We start from the raw sequence: 22,041 nt of genomic DNA on the forward strand, positions 1-22,041 counted from the left end.
GTACAGAAAATAATCAATAAGGCTAATGGAATGCTGGCCTTTAGATCTAGAGGACTAGAATACAAGGGGGTAGAAGTTATGCTGCAGCTATACAAAGCCCTGGTTAGACCACACCCGGAGTACTGTGAGCAGTTCTGGACACCATACCTTAAAGGATATATTGGCCTTGGAGGGAGTGCAGTGCAAGTTTACCAGAATGATACCTGGACTCCAGGGTGAAATTATGTGGAGAGATTACACAAACTCAGGTTGTATTCCCTGGATTTTAGAAGGTTAAGGGGTGATTTGATAGAAATTTTCAAGATATTAAGGGGAACTGATAGAGAGAAACCATTTCCGCTGGTTGGGTAGTCATGGACTTGGGGGCATAGTCTAAAAATTAGAGCCAGGTCTTTCAGGAGTGAAGTTAGGAACTACTTCTACATGCAAGGGATGGTAGAAGTTTGGAACTCTTCTGCAAATGGCAATTGATGCTAGGTCAATTTTAAATATGAGATTGATAGATTTTTGTTAACCAAAGGTATTAAGGAATATGGGGCAGAGGCGGGTATATGAAGTTAGGTAACAGATCAGCCATGATCTCATTGAATGGCGGAACAGGCTCGAGGGGCTAATCGGCCTACTCCTGTTCCTATGCAAATCGACTATCGCGTGTTAGCCCATAAAAAATGCTTCGAATTTTCATTTCTTGTTTTTCCGTACAGTGTTCAGTATGCAAAGTGAGGGCTGTATCGATTGCACCTAAGGTCATGCATGTGGTTAAGGGTCACTGGGCCAGTTTTGCTCTCAGTGGGATCCACTGAGCTTTAGGCTGGCGGCGAGTCCACCTACCCATTTTTAATGGGGTTTTCTTTTGTCGCCCTTCTCTTGGAGTGATGCTTGAAGTACCTTGCCACAGTCCTGGCCTGCTATGGACAAGACGCAAACTGTGTTGAAGGAGTTTGTTCTTAAAATCCATGAGATAGTATTTCATCATGAACATTAAAATAATGAAAAAGTGTGTTCTGACAGCTGACTTTGACAGTGTATCCATAACAGTTCTTTTGAGCTATTGCGACAGTAATTCAATATTGCCAGCCTTTGCCAGATTTAATGGAACATGCTTTTCCTTGCTTGTTTGTTTACCACCAGGTTAAGGCACGTCTGACAGTTACCACCCAGAAGAAAATGGAGCTCATTCTGGTCCTCATGTTCTAGCAGAAGCTTCATAAATCGTGGCAGTGGATTCACATTTGGGATGAGAGAATGTGGGGCAAACGCCCTCCATTGCCTCTCGCTCATGCAATACCTGACCTGGGAATACTTCATGCATTGGCTGGATGCAAAAAAAAAGGAAAGAGTGTTCACCCTACCTTTGTAAACAGGTGGACTGCAAACCTCACAAACCACCGATATTGAAGGAAGTGTCAAGTCTCAAGATGTCTATTAAAACATCTTGCAGAGTATTTATAGTACCTGCAACTCTTTTAGTGCTAATAATGGCTTATACTGGAATTACTGTGGGGCACAGAGTATTTGCCAGTGGAGGGAAACCTGTTTAGGATGAAGCACTACATCAGGAGTTCATTATATCAGAAAGTGGCTTGTTGAGCATTAGTGACTGGCTCTTTCGGTGAAACAGTGAAAACACCTGCTTGGTATCAGGTCAGGTGCAGGGTTACACCACCATTGAAATCCATGAAAGGCTTGTGACTGTCACTTTCAGCTGCAGCTAGTCTTGAGCTTACTGCACTGTCTCCTTCGTCAGACTATGAGCCGAACCTGAAACTGACTGCGTGCTTCAAGGCAAAGTGATTTCAGTGCTGATTATTTCTTGTGTCCAAGGTGGAATGAACACTTTAAAAATGAAATATATTCGATCAGTGGAAGTAGGGAAAGTAGGGAAAAACACTTTTAAGAATGGAAATATCTGTGCATCTGTGCGGCATAGTCTGCTGCTTTTTATGAGCTTAACAAATAGTGCTCAGAATGTCATAATAATGGGCAGCAACCTCATCATAATAGCAGTGATATTTCATTTAGTTTCATGGCAAGTGATCGGGACATTGGAATTTCTCAGTAGAAAGTGGGTTTATCGGAATGCACTAGGAGTGGGATTCAATATTTTACTATTACGGCGTGGGTGTGTACGTGTATTTCACATGCATGATGTTACTGTGAAAATTAGCCACCCAGCAAGGCATTTATCTTGTCCTTATCAAACCTCTTCTCTTCATATAGGCCACCATCTCTTCCTTTTCAGATCCTAGAAAGATCTTTCTGCAAGCCTGTAACTCACTCTCTCTCGATCCTGCATACGGTTTCATAGAAATACAACGTGGAAACAGGCCATTCAGCCCAACCAGTCCACGTTAGTCTCCACGTGAGCAGATTGTCCCAATCACATTTACCACCTTGTTCTCATAACCTTTCAACTCCTTTCCCTTCACTCACCTATCCAATCCAATCCTGAATGTTGATACTGTTTCAAACACTTGAGTGTGGCCTCACGCATTTATGGCAGAGGCTATTTTCTTTTCTCCTGTCAATTTACTCTTTTCTTCTCCTGCAGGTAATGGTTCCTTGCCGATTACAGCTCTATAGCAGCAGTCACTCTTGGGTACTTCACAGTACTGGCCATTATTTATACGTAAACCTGAACAGCGAGAGTCAGTGCAGACCTCAGACCAATCATGTGTCACACACACACGAGACACAGACACACATTCACACCACTGTCCTGACTGAGGTCATCTAATGTCGCACAGATCAGGGATCAAAATTGGGCCTCAGTAACAGCATCAAGCACACCCGGTTCAGGCAAAGTACTGGAGTCTGCCACAACTATGTGCCTCAGCTATACCCTCAGAAAAGCACTACCCAAAGCACCAGTGTGATATGCATCAACCATTCCCCACACCAGCCATTCCATGGCCTCCGATTAATTGCCAATTAGTGCAAATTAGGAACAGGTTTATGATCTAGGCCCAAGCTCACTGGGAGCTGGAGCGAGACTCCAAAATTATTTCACACAGGAACCTTGTAGACAGTGAAAGACTTTTTATTCCAATCAATCTGGGCTGGATTTGAACCCAGATTTCAGAGGTGAAAGGTCGGTGTCTAATTCACTGCACCACCAGCTCCCCCGAGACTTGTTTTGAATCCCTCATAACACGGTTCTATTCCTATGTCAAAAATCTGGACTGATGCTGATTACGGTGGCACCGCACCTCATTTATATTACATGTCCACGTGTACGATAAAGCATAAGCCCAGCCTCAGTGACCCAAAATGTGAAGTTTAATCAAATAGCCCACCCAAAAATTCTGCTCTTGGTCCTAAACGCAAATCACACATCAAGCCTCATGGAAGTAATTTTATATATTTCCCCATCTATTAGTTCACACTAATGTTAATTGATAATTACAGTAGTAATTTAAGTTGCTCCTATACTGGTAACGTGATATACTGAATATGCATTAACAGACCTGAACAAGGAAGGCGTAAAAATAGACAGACATTTGACCGGAGGGCTGAAAATCAATAACTTGTTTATTTAATTTGGGAAAAAGCCATCAGCTAGTAGCAGCTCAATGGAACTTTAATAATTACAATTTAGTGTAATTAGTGCAATGAGAAAATCAATGTAAACACAAGACAAATCCCTTCAAGGTTCCTCTGTGAAGAACAGTGCCTCTTTCACTTACACTGCATTCTGATGCTTGAAGCAGCATTTAGGTTTGGCATAATCTGGCTGCTTTTTAATTGTCGGTATTGTTTAATTTATCTGACTGTTTATCTGAACTGCAGTCAAATTCATTGCTCAATTGAGCCTCTTCCTGCTGCTTATCTGCCCACATTGTTGGTTGTCCCTGGAGTGGTTGAGATAAATCTTAGTGTGTTGGATTTTATTCACAACAAAATAGAAAGATCTCGTACTCCCTAATCTCAGTAAAGCAAGGGCTAATTCAAAATGTATGAGACTGAGCTATTGAACTGTCCATGGAGATGACCCATGCACCTCTTTGGACATATAGAAATTCACAGATGTTTTAGGATTTGTATAAAACCACTTATAGGAAAAATAATTAAAATCCATTATTTCTGGAAAGATATCGCCCCATCTGCCAGGATCTTCAAAATGGTGTTGCTGGAAAAATAAAAAAAAGTTTAAATTGCCAGCTGCATCCACTGTAATCCAAACATTATGGGGGAAAAATTGGGTTGGTTTGCGCCTCCCGTTAGCGCCCCCGGGAGCGCTAACAGGGCGCAAAGCACCTAGCGCCCGGGCGTGGTGCCGCTAACACCTCCTGTGAAATTCAGTGGGAGGTTAGCGGCGGTGGTAACGGCCCATGGCGCTGCACCTCTGGCGATGACGTCTTCACCGTGCGCATTGCCGGTCGCTAACTTTGGCTGCACCCCCTGACTTATCACCGGACGATAAATCAGACAGGGTCAAGGTGGCGTTTTTGCAGCCACGGCGGCGGTATTTAAAGGGGCAGGTGTTGGGCGACCATTTTTTTTCTGGCCGCCTGCCAGCACCAGCCCACTTCCCCTCTTTTATTCGGGGTGCCGGCCGCGATCGCTCAGCCTGGCACTCCGAGTGCTGGGCTGCTTTCCCGGCACCTCGCTCCCCGGTAGTCCAGCAGGGCCCCGGTGCGCGCAGCATTAGGCCCCTCCCCTTTAATCAGGGGAGGGAGGCCTGCAATACCACGGCACCACTTGCCGATGCGCGTGGCGCTGTTGCACGTAGCGCCACAATATTCACTGGTAGCGCCCCAGGAAGGAGGGGGAGTGCTTCCAGTAGCGCCCTGCCTCCTGCTTGGGGCACTACCACTGAATTTATGGCACACGGGCGCTAACTTTTTTGGGGCGCTAAAAGTTAGTGCCCCAAAGAGGGCGCCACCAAATTTTTACCCCTATAGCTTTCCAGACCGAGAGGTGATGGGAGAATGGAGATGACTTTTAATATAGAGAAAGCATCTACAGTATATACCGTGCAGAGTTGTGTGCTCGAAACGGCTGAAGGTGAGGAGGAACTGGGGATTATAGTGCACGTATTATTCAAGGTCCATCACCAGTGCCCTGAGGCTATAGCAAAAGCAAATAGGGAATTAAGATGTGTTGCCAAGACAATTAAATACAAAACAAGAAATGTTATCCTTTATCTGTATAAGGCCTTGGTCAGGCCACATCTAGCATGCTGTGTCCCGTTTCAGTCCGCTCACATCGTACGGTATATAGAACCCTCGAAAAAAGGTTCAATGTAGAGACAGTAGATTGATACCTACTTTAAGGGCCCTCCAGTAGCAGGATAGGCTAAGAGAGATGGGGCTTTTTACTTTAAAAAAGCAAATACTTATGGAGGACGATAGCAAAATACTGCGGATGCTGGAAATCCGAAATAACAACAGAAAATGCTGGAAAAACTCAGCAGGCCAGGCAACATCCGTGGAGAGAAATTAGAGTCGACGTTTCGGGTCTAACCCTTTTTCAAAACTGGAAAGGAAATGAAAAAAGACTTATGGAGATTTGATTGAGGTCTAGACAATAATAAAAGGATAAGAGTTAGTCCACATGGAAAGGCTATTCACGCTAGAAAGGTGAGGGAGAACCAGGAGACGCAAGGATAAGACACATAAGCAAAGAACTATGTCCGATGTTAGGAGGTACTTGTTTTCACAGAGAGTTGTCAACCTGTGGAAAAAGTTGCCAGCAAGTGTAGTGAGAGTAGATTTTCTGCAAGCATTGAAAAGGGAGCTGGACGAGTTTCTGAGGGTGGCGGACATATCTACATAGAGGGCAGGTGGGTCATCGGGCGGAGACCATGGCCTCCTGGAGCTTGCTTGATTAGAAATTATTTTCCCCCAAGAGCTCTTTTTCCTAAATTGGTCAAGGGTTTTTTCCCTTTATTTTGCCTCTTCCGGGAGATTGTGTGGTGCTGTGTTTGTCTGTGTGTGTATTGGGAGGGTGGGGAAGCGGGGTGCAATGAGGTGATGGTGGGCAGAAGTTACACCATGCCAGGACGTTCCCATGTCCCACCAATTCATAACGGTAGCACCAGGCACAGCACAAAATAGAATAGGTTCAAGTGGAGCCAGAACGACGGGGACTCTACTTCAGAATGTTTCCTTCTTCCCTGGCCTCTCATTGCTTGTTTAGACTGCACGGTTGAGGTAGGAAATTCAACATGCGAAGAATCACAGGCGCAAGCACAGACCCTGCTCTTCTCCAGAGCATCAAAACACGATTAGTGTTGTTGGCATCTATTTGTCAGAAACTTTATTTGATGTAAAGAGAGCTAAATGCATTTTTGAGCTCAATTCAGAAAAATGTTGCACGATGGAAATTAACCTCGCTGTAAAATTATTCGTGACATGTAGGAGTTCTGTGGTCCAGATGTGATGATGCTGTCAGCACCATGGATAACAAACAAACACCGTGCCAAAGGTTAAGCTGGACTTATTTATGATATTTACATATTTTTGGCCTCGATTTACTATCGAGCTGGTCTTTAGCCAATTCAAAAGGTGACTTTTTTTTGAGACACGGTTCTCAACTCCAAAGTGAACAGTGGAGATCTGGGAAGCAAGTTAATTTTGCCAGCAAAACAGTATAAAATAGGCAATAGATTATCCTAAACAGTTATAAAGTGAAAAAAGTCAGAATATAAAAAAAATAGGGAAGACAAGATCAAGAGGACAGAGTGGGAACATTCGTTTTTAATTGTTTAAAGTAGTATTTTATGGTTTATTTTAGTACTGTATTCAAGTGATAAAGTGGGTATCAGATTAGTTTTTAGATTATAATGTTTATTTCACGGTCATAATGAGTAAGCTGTTGGCTCAGGGAGACTGGAATTCCATTGAGTTGCTAGCAGGCTAACTCTAAAAGATTATGCAGAATACTTCTGAAATCAGAAATTCAGACATATTGCACTGATCTTAATTAACTGGAAAATTTGAAGTCCCTCATATTTCAACACCAGTAAATTTGCAGATAAAGTACAAAAGGATTACTGCATAGTTCAATACTCACTTGTACTCTGAAAATACAAAATAAAATCGCAGAAAACACATGGCAACCAGAATTGCAGCATCAAACATGTTTACTCTTTCACAGAGTAAAGGTTAAATTTAAAGAAGTGAAATGTATTGTAAGCATTTTTGAGTCAACCTGGATTGCGAATGAAAGTATTTCAAATGTAAATCTTTTGGAATCACATTACAGGAAACTTTGGTTTATCCGGAGGTTGTATGGCCGGAAACTTTGCTCTAACGGCAGAAATCAGCAGCCGTTTTAGTTAGTTTTTTTTTCTTCTCCTAGCATTCTGCTAACAGGCAGGCTCTGGAAAGCGTCTTTGGAGCTTCGCAACAGCTTCAGAGACGCTTCAAGGTACGGGCCGAGTGTTTACGAGCTGTTGCTGAGCAACAGTGTTTGTTGTCAAATACGGAGATTTTCATCTCCGTATGCTTCAACGTTGACTTTGCATGTCCGGCACTTTTGATAGATCGGCAACACGCTGGTCCCGTCGGTGCCGGATATCAGAACTTTTCCTGTATTTAATTTACCTTGCCTTTAAAAATATTCCATGAACATATAATACCTGAGTTGGAGTGCTGCAGTACAGAATGTGTACACGCAGACAAAGGGTATATACCTAGAGGAAGGCACATACATTCACACAGCTAAATACACAAACAATGCTGGATTCATACCAGCCATCAGAGAAATCCAGGAACAACCAGATACCCAGACACAACCAGACAGTACTCTTTTTGTTTATTCATTCATGGGATGTGGGCACCGCTGGCAAGGCCAACATTTATTGCCCATCCCTAATTGCCCTTGAGAAGGCGGTGGTGAGCCACCTTCTTGAACCGCTGCAGTCTGTGTGGTGAAGGTACTCCCACAGTGCTGTTAGGTAGGGACTGCCAGGATTTTGACCCAGCGATGATGAAGGAACGGCAATATACTTCCAAGTCAGGATGGTGTGTGACTTGGAGGGGGGACTTGGAGGTGGTAGTGTTCCCATGCACCTACTACCCTTGTCCTTCCAGGTGGTAGAGGTCACGGGTTTGGGAGGTGCTGTCAAAGAAGCCTTAACGAGTTTCTGCAGTGCATCTTGTAGATGGCACACACTGCAGCCACGGTACGCCGGTGGTGGAGGGAGTGAATGTTTAAGGTGGTGGATGGGATGCCAATCAAGCAGGCTGCTTTGTCCTGGATGGTGTCGAGCTTCTTGAGTGTTGTTGAGCTGCACTCATCCAGGCAAGTGGAGAGTATTCCATCACACTCCTGACTTGTGCCTTGTAGATGGTGGAAAGGCTTTGGGGAGTCAGGTGGTGAGACACTTGCTGCAGAATACCTAGCCTCTGACCTGCTCTTGTAGCCACAGTATTTATGTGGCTGGTCCAGTTAAGTTTCTAGTCAATGGTTTAAATCAGATGCCTTAAATCTTGTACTATTTAAAGTCATTATTAAACCATACCAAATACATTTAACATATAAAGATTTTTTCAACACTTTAGATCATGTTAATCTAATAACTATACTCCTCACTTTTAAATGCAGCAAAATTGGGCCAGGATAATTTATTTAGAAGGTATTTTCCTTGAGGAGATAGTTACTGTCAAAAGGCCTGCGGTGTTATTCCAGATGTCTTAATTTACAATTTTCATTCACATCAGCCCCCATTGAAATGTCTAGGTTGCTAATCAAAGATCAAAGCACAACAACTTGTAAGGACTGGAGAATATCAGACCTGTAGCATATTATTCAGGAAGAAATCCCGAATGAAAAGTTGTACATAAGAACATGTTTTATCCATTCTGCATCTCCTCCAGTCCTCTATAATTTCAAACAAAAACAGAATTGTACACAGTAGCAGTTCATAGTGCCACTCTTGCATACACAACAACCTTAGAATATAAAAATAATTTATAGTTTCCTTGTTCATAAACAAGTCACCTACATTACAGAAAAAGAGAATTCTCAACTACACGGCCCTTGTAGAACTTGATTCCTGTGTGGTTGCTAGTATTATGGAAAGGCACTCGAGGATGCAAGAAACTGTCAAAGATGCCTGATTCAGCAGACATCTAAATAAATGGCAGTCTGAAAAAGAGAAAACAATGACAAAAAAAGAAAGTTTTTTGCCTTTTTCTTACCTTATACAAAACTGTGTGTTGGGTCTGTGGATAATGACCAAAGGAGCAGACTTTGATTTTGTGTATCCCCATTTGCCGAGTGTATTTTCCACCTTTTACTAATGCAGATAAACTGCAAAGAGATATTGCACTAAGAGCAGGTACAGGTTTGAGTTCTATGAAGAGTAGGTTAAAAAATAATTCTGAAATCTTTACCACAGTCCAATCACTGAACTAGTCAGTGTAAACCAAAAACTGAAAAGATTCAACTAAAGTATATAAAATTGAATTAGATTTCCAAAATGCGTGGCTTCTACCTTGCTCTTGTAGCCAGGTTGATGATATGGTCCAATTAAGTTACACAAAGTACACTTGGAGTTTATTTACAGGACATATGAATATTCAATTCATTGGAGTATTTAACTGTATAATCAACAATTTTGTCATTTCACACATATTTAATGTCAAGGGTGAAGTTTGAGTTTTGTTTAACATGGTCTTGTCTAGCAGCAGTGGCTGTCGTCTCCTCACAATGGTGGACAGATGGGGTAATGGACCAGGTGTCTGTATTGGTACATTTGTTTGATGGTCTGTTTAATGGCAATACCAATAGGGCATAATTGAAATAACAACAGAAAATGCTGGAAATACTCAGCAAGCCAGGCAGCATCCGTGGAGAGAGAAACAGAGTTTCAGGTCTGGGACCCTTCATCAGAACTCATAATTGAAGTAATTTCACAAGAAAGTGAGATGAAAGTAACTGTACTTATGTTCCTGAAGTGAAAATACTAATGCAGTCTTCAAAGGGTTAAATCCCTTATGCACAGTGAGCGCAACAATGAATACATTTCAGTAGAATTAGTTATATACGCAGATCCTCAGAATAATGCTGAAATGAGAGAATAGCGCCTGAACGTGACATTTAATCTAGGGAAGGAGTCATGCACAGCGATACCTGACTATGAAAATCTTCTGCTTGAATAACAACTGCAAACACGTAGCTCATACTGCACCAGATTAGTGGGGAGCCCGTTTCCATGGAAATAAATTTGTTTTGTTGCAAATGTTTCCAAGATTAGACATAATGCTCTTTTTATTAAAGGGGCACAGTCACCCTTGGAAAGGGATTTTATTAACTGTTTTTGTTTAGCAACATGCAATACTCATTACCTGATATGTTCTGCAATTATATAGCAACCACGGTAGAATTTTTTTTTTAAATACGAAAAAATGATGACAGCCCCACAAATAGTGCATTGCAAGAAGTGAATTATACAAGTTCATTCTGCACTGCATTTGCTACAGTGTGAAATTTACCCAGTGGCCAACATGGTAGATTTAAGAGAGAATAGCAGAAGTACACTGCTTCTGCCTGCTCGAAAACAGAAGACAACAATGCCTCTTTAATCACTTTGGAAAGAAGCCACCGAATAACTGTCACCCACACCATCGCCTACAAAATCCTTCTTGACAACTTAGTCATAACGAATGTATTTAGCTTTGATTAAAATGAACAGAAATTTGTTTTTTGGTGGGGGCAATACTGAAACAGAATGAAAGAACTTGCACTTATCATGTTCTCAGGATGTCTCAAAGTGCTTCTCAGCCGATGAATGACCCCCGTACAGAATTGCAGCAGTTATTTTGTGCGCAGCAAGGCCTTACGGACAGGATGAGAGAAATGACCAGTTAATCTGGTAGTATTGGTCAAGGGATTAACGTTGGCCAGGACACCATGAGATTGTCCTGCTCTTCTCTGAATAATGCAATGGGATCTTTTCCATTCACCTGAGCAGTTAGATGGGGTCCTGGTTCATGTCTCATTCAGAAGACGGCACCTCCACCAGTGCAGCGCACTCTCAATGCTGTACCCAAGTGTCAGACTAGGTTATATGCGGAAATTCTAGGCCTTTAATACATGACCATGGAAAGCCCTGTGACATGGTGTACCGTGACTTCCAAAAGGCGATTGATAAAGTGCCACCTGAAAAGCGATTAGTTAATCTCAAAGCTGTGGAGATTCAGAGTAAACCTTGGGAACAGGTAAGAAATTGGCTGAAGGGAACAAAACAGTGAGTCATTGTTAGAAGATTTATGTCATAGTGGAAGAAGTACTGAGTGGGATGCCTCTGGGCTTTACATTGGGATCAGTACTGTTTACAATTTACATACATGATCTCAGTTCAGAAACGTAATGCAATGTGGTCAAATTTGCAGATGACAACAAACTAGGAGCGTAAATGAAATTGGAAGAGGCAGGTCTGAAATTAGATAATTGAGTTGGAGAAACTTGGGCTTTTTAGTCTTGAAAGGAGGTGACCGAGAGGTGATCTTGGAGGTATACAATTTGTTAAGGGAATGGAAAAAGTCAACCTTGAATATTCTGGTTAGATGAAAGGTCATCCTCATCTCTAATTATTTTGTGACAGTTTGTCTGAGTGGAGAGAGTGCTACCACTGAGCTATGCGGATGCTCAATTTACTGGTAATGGAAGAAAATAAACATTCAAAATCCTTAGTCAAAAATGGAACTCATCTTTTGAAACATTATCAGTAATTTTGTTCTGACTGATAAAAGGCAAATCACTCATAAAAACATAGAAGATAGGAGCAGGAGTAGGCCATTCGGCCCCTCGAGCCTGCTCCGCCATTCAATGAGATCATGGCTGATCATCCAAATTCAGTACCCGGTCCCTGCTTTCTCCCCATACCCCTTGATCCCTTTAGCCTTAAGAAATATATCCAACTCCTTCTTGAATATATTTAATGAATTGGCCTCTACTGCCTTCTTTGGCAGAGAATTCCACAGGTTCACCACTCTCTGGGTGAAGAAATTCCTCCTCATCTCTGTCCTAAATGGCTTACCCCTTATCCTTAGACTGTGACCCCTGGTTCTGGACTCCCCGACCATCGGGAACATCCTTCCAGCATCTAGTCTGTCTAGTCCTGTTAGAATTTTATAAGTTTCGATGATATCCCCTCTCGTTCTTCTGAACTCCAGCGAGTACAAGCCCAATCGACCCAATCTCTCCTCATACGTCATTCCTGCAATCCCAGGTATCAGCCTGGTGAATCTTTGCTGAACTCCTTCCATGGCAAGAACATCCTTCCTCAGATAAGGCGACCAAAACTGCACACAATACTCAAGATGTGGCCTCACCAAGGCCCTGTACATCTGCAGCAAGACATCCTTGTTCCTGTACTCAAACCCTCTCGCTACGAAGGCCAACATACCATTTGCCTTCTTAACCACCTGCTGCACCTGCATGCTTACTTTCAGCGACTGGTGCACAAGGACGCCCAGGTCTCGTTGCACTTCCTCTTCTCTCAATCTATTGCCATTTAGATAATAATCTGCCTTCCTGTTTTTGACACCAAGTGGATAACCTCGCATTTATCCATGTTATAGTGCATCTGCCATGCTTCTGCCCAATCACCCAACCTATCCAAATCATACTGGAGTTTCTCGGCATCCTCCTTACAGCACACACGCCCACCCAGCTTTGTGTCGTCTGCAAAGAGGGCAAATTCTTCGTGTAATTTTAAAGAAGGAAAAGACACAGAAGCGGACATTGTTGTACTTGATTGAAAAGCCAAGGCTTCATTTGTCCATCTTTGCAAAGCAACCCTGCAGTTTTCTTACAGAAAAATAAAAACAGGAGACCACCATTCGGCCCATTGATCCTGCTCTGCCATTTCCATTCGCCATGGCAACTCTTAGTTTTTTTTAAATTTCTATTCCTTGTCTTTTCTCCATGTCCCTATATATCCTTACTTCCCAAGTAAGGATCCATCTCCCTGTCAAACACTTTAAATGATTTTGTATCTATGGGCTTCTGGAGGAGTGTGCTGTAGATTCTCATAAGCTTCAGTGTGAAGGATGCTCTTCACTCGAATTCTAAAATTATGATTACTTCCTCTGGATTCCCTACTAATCTTTGTATTTTCTTACACCAGCATCTTCCCTTAAGTTTTCCATTGTACAACTATTGATATCCTCAATACTTCTGATAAATCCGAATCAAATTCAGTAAGCTGCTGAAACATATAAGATCCTGAGGGGTCTGGACAGGGTGGATGTGGAGAGGATGTTTCCTCTTGTGGCAGAATCTAGAACTAGGGGTCACTGTTTAAAAATAAGGGGTCGCCCATTTAAGACAGAGATGAAGAGAATTTTTTTCTCACAGAGGGTCGTGAGTCTTTGGAACTCTCTTCCTCAGAGGGCGGTGGAAGCAGAGTCTTTGAATATTTTTAAGGCAGAGGTAGATAGATTCTTGGTAAGCAAGGGGGTGAAAAGTTATCGGGGATAGGCGGGAATGTGGAGTAATCAGATCAGCCATGATCTTATTGAATAGCGGAGCAGGCTCGAAGGGCCGAGTGGCCTACTCCTGCTCCTAATTCATATGTTAAAATTAAATGACAGCACAAGGACTTGATTTGTAATGTAGGTGGATCCAAGAGTCACCAAATCAGTCTTATCCAATACAGGGGAAGAAAACACTGGTCAAAATGAAGCTAAACATTGTTGTAGCCCCACTTCTGACTTCTTAATTGCTGGTACTGATTGGATGACAAGATTAAATGCAGTAAAATATTCAGAATTAAAGAAAAATGATATTCTATGCCAATTCAATCTGCCAATGTTTGAGGAAGACGACCAGGAATTTGTTCAGGTAATTAGGATGCTGGGCAACGTGTGTTTGGAAGCCATTATATCTTGATGTTGTTAAGAGGTTATGCCACATTTCAGGGAAGCAAAGAAAAAAAACAGATAAAGACATTTTATTTTCTGTTGTCAGAGATGAGAATTTAGTTTCAGTTGACATTGGAGGATCACAAGCCAAATGTTAAATGTTATGCAACTCCAAATGGAAAATCTCCTTAGCATAGATGTTAGAAGATTAGCTGAGTGATTTACCGACATGAAAGAGCATCAGCAATAACCATAGCCACCCATCTCCCACTAGATTACTAAAGGTCCACTGGGAAAACCATGAGTCGTTACCGCACTAGTTTATTAAACATTAAATGAACAGATAACCAGCACCTAATGCCTCCCAGTCTTAAAAAAGTACACCATAATCACAAGGCTGTGAAGCAGGGGTTGAATACTTACTCTACTGTACTGCAGTTTTAGCTCTAGATCGAATAGATTTACCACACTTGTGAATAAAAATTGTTGGTGTAGAGGTTCTCAGTGCTATCATGGTATCTAATCCATGACCCATCTACTTGGCTCTTACATCAGAACAAAATGAAAGTGAACAACATTTGGAATGGACTTTTGGATCAAACAGTAGAGGCAAAAATCTTGGTCCTAAAAGACACAGACAATGGGTTTGGTGTGGGAGCTGCATGCTTGACCCAAGTTGGCCTATACAGTGTTCTTCGTCTGTATTGAGGTCTTATGATCAACTCACAGGAAATTGGTTTATAAATTGTCTCAATGCAAATTGCCTTGAATAAAGTGATGCATTTCCTTGTTAATTTATTGTCCCACCTCTCTCTAATGATGGTTTGGGATAGCAAATACTGTAGAACATTGTAGAGATTGAATTTGGTTATGATTTTGTGATCTGAACCAATTAGATTCCTCGTATATTCTTTATGGTTCTTTTACCAGCAGATGTTATACAACTGAGATTTAAAAGTCCTGTCAAGTATAGGAAAAAAACATTGGTTGGGCTTCTGCCATTTAAAAATTTAAGATAAAAGGCATGTTGTAAATTTTGGGATCCAGACAGCTACAGCATGTCTGTGCACATGTTCAAACATGAATAGGTCACATCTTACAGTAACCTGTGGATGTCAAAACAATTTTTTAGAAACCCAGAATAAAAGTTGTAAAACATTGTACTAACATCTCCTTATTAATACCATGTCAAGATAATTACTAGCTTAAAAACCACCCTGTTAGCCAAGAGCATGCGGATTGAATGGACTCAGATTGGATCACAGAGTTTTGGCTGCAAATGGTGATGATTTGTTACTTTCAGCAAACATTTTATTTGGAATTTGTAACAAATGGACATTGTTTACATTGAAAAACATATGAAAAGCACAAATCACATTGTGAGCAAAACTGCATTCACTTTTAATTGGTGCTTTCACAGTTACAGGAACTCATCTTTTTAAAAGACCACTGGACATTTGGACTTGTAACAAAATTTCAAAAGAAAACATAAACTTAGTCAAGTGTCACTTGGCGTCATTTTTAAAGGGGCATTATGGTCCTTTCAGGGCCTTTTGGGCAGGCTCAACCACTGCACCAGCAACTTACATTAAAGGAAATAAGACAGGAAATTATAGACCTGTTAGTCTCCCTTCAACCGTTAGTGAACTGCTAGTATCTGTCATGCAGGATGAAATTACTAAGCTCTCTGAGAAACACGAGTTGATCAGAGGCAGCTCGCACGGATTTCTAAAAGGCAGGCCCTGATTGATCAACCTTACAGAATGTAGAACATAAGAACATAAGAACATAAGAAATAGGAGCAGGAGTAGGCCAATCGGCCCCTCGAGCCTGCTCCGCCATTCAATAAGATCATGGCTGATCTGATCCTAACCGCCAATCTACTATCACAGAACCATCTCCTGAATCTAACAGAATTAGACACACGAAATAGGAGCAGGATCAGGCTACACGGCCCCTGGGCCTGCTCCGCTACCCACAGGGCCATGACCGAGCTGAACCTAGACTCATGTCCAAATTCCTGCCCGCTCCCCGTAACCCTTAATTCCCTTTACTTCTAGGAAACTGTCTATTTCTGTTTTAAATTTATGCAATGATGTAGCTTCTACAGCTTTTTGGGGCAGCATATTCCATGGACCTCCCACCCTCTGAGTGAAGTAGTTCCTCCTCTTCTCAGTTTTGAAAGAGCAGCCCCTTATTCTAAGACTATGCCCCCTAGTTCTAGTTTCACCCATCATCGGGAACATCTTCCCTGCATCCACCCGATCCAACCCCTTCACAATCTTATATGTTTTAATAAGATCGCCTCTCATTCTTCTGAACTCCAATGAGTAGAGTCCCAATCTACTCAACCTCTCCTCATATGTCCATCCCCTCATCCCCGGGATTAACCGAGTGAACCTTCTTTGTACTGACTCGAGAGCAAGTATGTCCTTTCTTAAGTATGGACACCAAAACTGTATGCAGTATTCCAGGTGCGGTCTCACCAATACCTTGCACAACTGAAGCAATACCTCCCTATTTTTATATTCTATCCCCCTAGCAATGAAAGCCAACATTCCATTGGCCTTCTTAATCACTTGCTGCACCTGCATACTAACCTTTTGAGTTTCGTGCACCAGGACCCCCAGATCCCTTTGTACTTCAGTACTTTCCAGTTTCTTGCCATTAAGATAATAACTTGCTCTACGATTTTTCCTGCCAAAGTGCATAACCTCACACTTTCCAGTATTGTATTCCATCTGCCAAATCTCTGCCCACTTACTTAGCCTGTCTATGTCCCCTTGAAGGTTTTTTATGTCCTCCTCACTCACTACTTTCCCCCCCATCTTAGTATCATCTGCAAACTTTGACATGTTACACTCGGTCCCCTCCTCCAAATCGTTAATATAGATTGTAAAGAGTTGGGGACCCAGCACTGACCCCTGCATAAAGGGAATGCAGTGAATATGGTTTGTATTGATTTTCAAAAAGCATTTGATAGGATTCCACATTTAGAGACGAACTGCAAAAATGATTTTCTGTAGAATCAAAGGGAAAGAGTGGGAACAATATCAAAATTAGTTGATACCAAATTGAAAGGTATGGCATGTTGTGACAAAGACTGAGAGATGACACGTGTACATAGATATGCCATCAGGTTGGGCAAACAGGTGGCAGATACAGTTCATTGCAGAAAAATGTCCCCATTTTGGGGGAAAAAAGGGAAAGGAAATACGCACGGTCAGATTTTAAACAGGGTGAAGGAGCAGAGGGGTAAACAAGTAAAGGTAAATGTGACATTCAAACAGAATGTTATAAAAAAACAAATGCTTAGTTTTTAATTGAGAAGCATAGAATACAAGAGCAAGATAGTAATGCTGAATTTGTACACAAGCTTAGTTAGGCACAAGTGGAGAGTTGTGTGCAATTTTGGATACCTCAATACAGGATGGATATAAAAGCAATGGAAAAGGTGCAGTTAAGATTTACTAGGGTGTTCACGGGAACAAAAGTGTAGTTATGGAGAGACTTGCACCATTAGGGCATTTTCATTGGAGCTGAGGCAGAGCGAGATCATCAAGCTTATGATAAAGTAAACAGCAATAGATTATTTCTGCTGGTCAGTGAGGTGGTACAGGAAACTTTGTGATATCCGGCACCGACGGGACCGAGCTGTTGCCGTCCCATCAAAACTGCCGGACAAACTAGCGCTAATGTTGAAACATACGGAGTTCAGCAACAAACCCTGTTGCTTAGCAACAGCTTCTAAACAGTCGGCCGTACCTTGCAAGCGTCTCTGTAGCTTAGCAACAGCTTCAGCGAGACCTTGCAGAGCCTGACTGGTGGAAAAAAAAGCAATGAATAGAAAAAAAACCTAACGAAACGGCTCCTGATTTTTGCCGGTGGATCGAGCATTCCGGACAGTTAACCTCCGGATAAACCAAAGTTTCCCGTAACAAGATGCCACAAGTTTAAGAATGATTGCAGAAATAATTAAAGGTAAAATTATACTGTAGTTAGAATGCGGTAGCCGCTTGCACAAAAAGCTGAAGTCGAATGATAAACTTTTAAAAGGGAATTAGTTACTTGATTTTTTTCATCTTGTAGTTAAGGGAACTTCCATTTTCAGCACAGTTTATAGAAGAAATTCTGGGACTAGGTCCTGCTTTGTTAGTTTCAAACATCTACTGAACTGGATATTCCTTTATAATGACCTGCTAAAACATGAACTACAGTATTTCAAATCAGTAAACATCACAGGTTATATTTTACAATGATTGCCTGGCTGCAGCTTTAACCGGTCTTAAAGGACCGGTCATCAAGAGTCATCTGGTATCATATAAAAAACAGAATAACCAAATTCCTGGCGTGTTTAATTAAAAATTTGCAACGCGGTCATATAATGCAACTATAACACCCTTAGGTACCAAAATGTAGTACATGTATTAATAATGTATTGTGCCCTTGTTGAAAGACAGTGTAACATGCTGAGAATTCCTTTGATAGAAAACATATATGTGCACAACATATTCACCACTGCTGTTCTGCACTGGGAGCTAGCTGCAAGCTGCTGGTCTCCTGTCTCTCACTGTTGTCATAGTGATGTCTGAAGTCAGCAGCTAGTGAATACATTAAATCCTGGCCTCTTATAAAATGTTAAGAGCATATTTATCAGGCTGGCATATCGTTACAGGTCAGTGAGCTTCAATGGACAGTGTTGAAGAATATGCTCAATGATTATCAACTAGACAAAGAATTAATATCAGTCATTAAGAAAAAAAAATACAGCTTTAGCTCTTTGCATACCCAAGCAGGCTACAAAACAGCAACAGTGCAAAGAAACCGATGTCTCTAAAGGTGATGTTGACCTCTTGTAACTTTGGATTAACTATAAAGCCATCAGTTCAATTGTTTTTCCTCCCTTCCCCTCTTCAGGGACAGAATTTTTGACCCTGTTTAAATTACAGAACTGCTTCTACTTAAAGTGATGCTACAATGTGCTGAGGCTGTTAGCATGCTGCAGTCCTTCCATTAACATAGAAACATAGAAGATAGGAGCAGGAATAGGCCATTCGGCCCCTCGAGCCTGCTCCGCCATTCAATGCGATCATGGCTGATCATCGAAATTCAGTACCTGGTCCCTGCTTTCTCCCCATGCCCCTTGATCCCTTTAGCCTTAAGAAATATATCCAACTCCTTCTTGAATATATTTAATGAATTGGCCTCTACTGCCTTCTGTGGTAGAGAATTCCACAGGTTCACCACTCTGGGTGAAGAAATTCCAAATCATTTCTGTCCTAAATGGCCTACCCCTTATCCTTAGACTGTGACCCCTGGTTCTGGACTCCCCGACCATCGGGAACATCCTTCCTGCATCTAGTCTGTCCAGTCCTGTCAGAATTTTATAAGTTTCAATGAGATCCCCTCTCATTCTTCTAAACTCCAGCGAGTACAAGCCCAATCGACCCAATCTCTCCTCATACGTCATTCCTGCCATCCCAGGTATCAGCCTGGTGAATCTTCGCTGAACTCCTTCCATGGCAAGAACATCCTTCCTCAGATAAGGCGACCAAAACTGCACACAATACTCAAGGTGTGGTCTCACCAAGGCCCTGTACAACTGCAGTAAGACATCCTTGTTCCTGTACTCAAACCCTCTCGCTACGAAGGCCAACATACCATTTGCCTTCTTCACCGCCTGCTGCACCTGTATGCTTACCTTCAGCGACTGGTGCACAAGGACACCCAGGTCTCGTTGCATTTCCCCTTCTCCCAATCTATTGCCATTTAGATAATAATCTGCCTTCCTGTTTTTGCCACCAATGTGGATAACCTCACATTTATCCACGTTATATTGCATCTGCCATGCTTCTGCCCAATCATCCAACCGGTCCAAATCAAAACAGAGCAGCGCAGATTTTAGAGCAGGAGCTGTAAAATAAAAATACAATTTTAATTTTCTGACTGCAATTTTTAATATTGTACAGCTGCACATGAACTCCCGTAACTGTGTGAAATAGTGGTAATTATTATTTTTGCGGTGGCTTTAATAAACCTTGGTGTTTCAAGTTTGTATCTTAACCTTTTATTGAACCGTGATGACTAATGCTTTAATACTGATTTTGAAATGTTGGGATTCGTTAGATCCAAGAAAAGCAATGGAATCATTCCATAACCACAAACTATTTGTGCTCCAATCTTCCTATCAAAGTTCTCAAGAGACTGATTCAACTATGAAGTTTTTAAGCTGGTTTTGTATGAAAATAACACAGCATCTGCATTTTTCTGCATTAGCGGGGAAAGAGAACTGAAAGGAACTTCACTCTCAATGGGTTGGTATGGGAGATTGACCAAGATCGTCAGCCTCACTTCGCTCAGTACCTAATGGGAATATTTCAGGTCAACTGAATAGAACTGAAAACAGAAATATTTCATAAAACCCCAAAGTTGTATATTCCTGTTAATTATTGACTCGAGAGATTTCATGGAGTGAATTTTACTGAGCAAACTTCCAGGTGGTTTTGCTGTGAATTTTGTGCATGAACAGGGACTGCTAGATATTGGCCCTGAAATTGCAGTGTCTGCGACAGCGAACTCTCAAAGTGCGCTGTCATATTTCTTTTGAAATGCCCCGCAATTTCCGGATTTCCGTATGCACTTGCACATGTCAAGGTACGTCTTGGCATATCATCCGAACTGCCTGAAAACTGAGTATTGCTGGCGCAGAGTTGGGCTAGTTACCAAACAACTGCCCAGCAATTGAGGACACAACTCTTACGGCTGGTAAAAGCAGGTGCAGGGCCTGCTTGCATCAGCGTAAGGGTATATATAAGGCTTCAATTAAACATTTAAAAAGCCAAAATTATGCACATACACTTTATTAAATTAGTTTATGCAAATATTAGCTTGGATTGCAGTCTTAATGATGTGTGAAATTAACAAAAAAATGTAATTTTTATTGAGTCTGGTTAAATGAAGAAACTTATTGAAATGAAAATTCTGTTAATTGTATAATTTTTACATTTCGGGATTCCGTTGCATATTATTAGGGGATTCCCTTCGTAAATGATTGCAATGGAACTCTTCTTTGTCATTGGAGGACTGGGCCCATGTGATTCCAGGGATGCTTCCGAATGGGCTGTGTCCCTGGGATCCATGGGCCATTTCGCTGCCCTCTGCCTTGAGGCCGGAGACCGCAACTCTTTGCAGCCTGGGCACCAGGAGGTAATTTCATAAATGTTTTGCGGGTCGGAGGTGTACTCCAGAGATACGCCTCTGACTGCAATTTCTAGGCCAATATGTTCTATTAAGTATCAACCTGCTTAAAGCTCTGTGTGGTTTAGTGGGAAAATGCACAATATGTTGTGGTACAAATCCATACAAAACCAGAAGCTTCCCACTCCCAACTATTGGGCACGGTGGCATAGTGGTTAGCACTGTTGTCTCACAGCGCCAGAGACCCGGGTTCGAATCTGGCTTCGGGCGACTGTCTGTGTGGAGTTTGCACATTCTCCCCGTGTTTGCGTGGGTTTTCTCCGGGTACTCCGGTTTCCTCCCACAGTCCAAAGATGTGCGGGTTAGGTTGATTGGCTATGATAAATTGACCCTTAGTGTTAGGGGGATTAAATACGTGGGGTTACGGGGATTGGGTGGGATATGTGTCGGTGCAGGCTCGATGGGCCGAATGCCCTCTATCTGCACTGTGGGGTTTCTGTGATTCTGTGATATTGGTTTGTTTAGAGTTAGTTGTCCTCAGCTAGGCAGCAGTTGGGGACATTTAGTATGCCTGGGTTAGGAAAGAAAAGAAGATGGCAGCTATGGTTTCCACTCCCACTGGCTGTTGAGTGACCCCTGTTGAAAAGTGTGTACAATGGGTAAGTATCTGACTAGGCTGTAATTACCCTCCATGGTTAAACACACTGGCAACACTGTCCAAATAGACAAAGAATGGCAATTAAGGTTAGCAGTCAAATGGCTGCCAGTGCCCATGGAACTTTAGCCACATAAATTCTGTGTCAACAAGAGCAGATCAGAGGCTAGGTATTCTGCGGCGAGTGTCTCACCTCCTGACTCCCCAAAGCCTTTCCACCATCTACAAGGCACAAGTAAGGAGTGTGATGGAATACTCTCCACTTGCATGGATGAGTGCAGCTCCAACAACATTCAAGAAGCTCGACACCATCCAGGACAAAGCAGCCTGCTTGATTGGCACCCCATCCACCACCTTAAACATTCACTC

The 22,041-nt window shown here is 42.1% G+C and overlaps 1 protein-coding gene across 1 annotated transcript in view; it reads left to right on the plus strand.

The window, feature by feature from the left end:
* LOC147101799 (multiple epidermal growth factor-like domains protein 9) overlaps window positions 1-22,041 on the plus strand; it is a 388,208-nt gene that overhangs the window by 183,914 nt on the left and 182,253 nt on the right. The window lies entirely within an intron of this gene.

This window comes from Somniosus microcephalus, chromosome 23, assembly GCF_052327205.1.
Source record: "Somniosus microcephalus isolate GS21.2 chromosome 23, FLI_Smic_1.0, whole genome shotgun sequence".
Lineage (NCBI taxonomy): Eukaryota > Metazoa > Chordata > Chondrichthyes > Squaliformes > Somniosidae > Somniosus > Somniosus microcephalus.